The sequence below is a fragment of the Stegastes partitus genome, unplaced genomic scaffold (genome assembly GCF_000690725.1).
Source record: "Stegastes partitus isolate 25-593 unplaced genomic scaffold, Stegastes_partitus-1.0.2 Scaffold132, whole genome shotgun sequence".
NCBI classification, from domain to species: Eukaryota; Metazoa; Chordata; class Actinopteri; family Pomacentridae; genus Stegastes; species Stegastes partitus.
This window is the reverse complement of record NW_007577863.1, coordinates 269281-270516: the sequence shown is the minus strand read 5'-3', so window position 1 is coordinate 270516 and position 1236 is coordinate 269281.

Genomic DNA, 1236 nt, shown 5'->3' with positions numbered 1-1236 from the left:
ATTTGTTTTCAACAATGGTGTCCTCCTTGGTCGTCTCCCATGAAGTCCACTTTGGCTCAAACAACGACGGATGGTACCATCTGACACTGATGAACCTTGACCTTGGAGTTCACCTTTAATGTCTTTACAGGTTGTTCTGGGCTCTTTTGTTACCATTCGTATTCTCTGTCTCTTCCATTTGTCATCAATGTTCCTCCTGCGGTCACGTCCAGGGAGGTCGGCTACAGTCCATGGATCTTACATTTCTGAATAATATGTGCAGCTGTAGTCACAGGAACGTCAGATGCTTGGAGATGGTCTGATAGCCTTTACCTTTAACATGCTCCTCTATAATTTTCTTTCTAATCTCCTGAGACAACTCTCTCCTTGGCTTCCTCTGGTCCATGTTTAGTGTGGTACACACCATGTCACCAAACAGCACAGTGACTACCTGTAACCCTATAAATAGACCGACTGACTGATGACAGGTTTGTAGATACCTGTGATGCTAATTAGAGGACACACCTTGATTGATCATGTCCCTGTGGTCTTTTCTAGGGGTACCATCATTTTTGTCCAGGCCTGTTTCATGAGTTTATTTTTTTTTAATAATTCTGTTAAACCACGGTTCAAAAGCAATGTCTGATTTTCATTGGTTCATTTTCATAGAATTTTTATTTATTATTACTTTTGTCAGATTCAAGTTATTTCTGTGACCGTTGTGGGTTTTTCTTTCATCAACCGAGGGATACCAACTATTCACAACATATGTCATCTCATATCCTTTTGCATAGTAAGATGAAGACCTTTTGAATTTTAAACTTAGAAATCCAACAAAGTCCAAGTTTTCTTCGGATTCCCTTTCAGCAAACACTTGGAGACAGTGGACAGTCCCCTTTACTGGGAAGGACAAAAAAGCTTAAGACAGAAACAGGCTCATGGAAGACAACCATCTAAGTCAACCGGTTGGGGTGAAGGTGGGGATGGGAAGGTGGGGGAATGGTTGGGATGGGGATAGCAGGATAGCAATAAACACTTTGAAGATTGTTGAGGCCAGCAACTGCAGATCAGAGACATGTAGCTCCAGATCCAGAGACACCTGACGAGAGAAAAAAACACAAATTTGGTGACATGTAATGGTGGTGTGTAACTGTAGAGAGGAGAGTGGAGGAGAACGGTGCTCAGACTGTGTCCACCAGATAAAGCATGATGATCGTTTACTTGCATATGGATGTGTACAGATATGGCATGATGAAT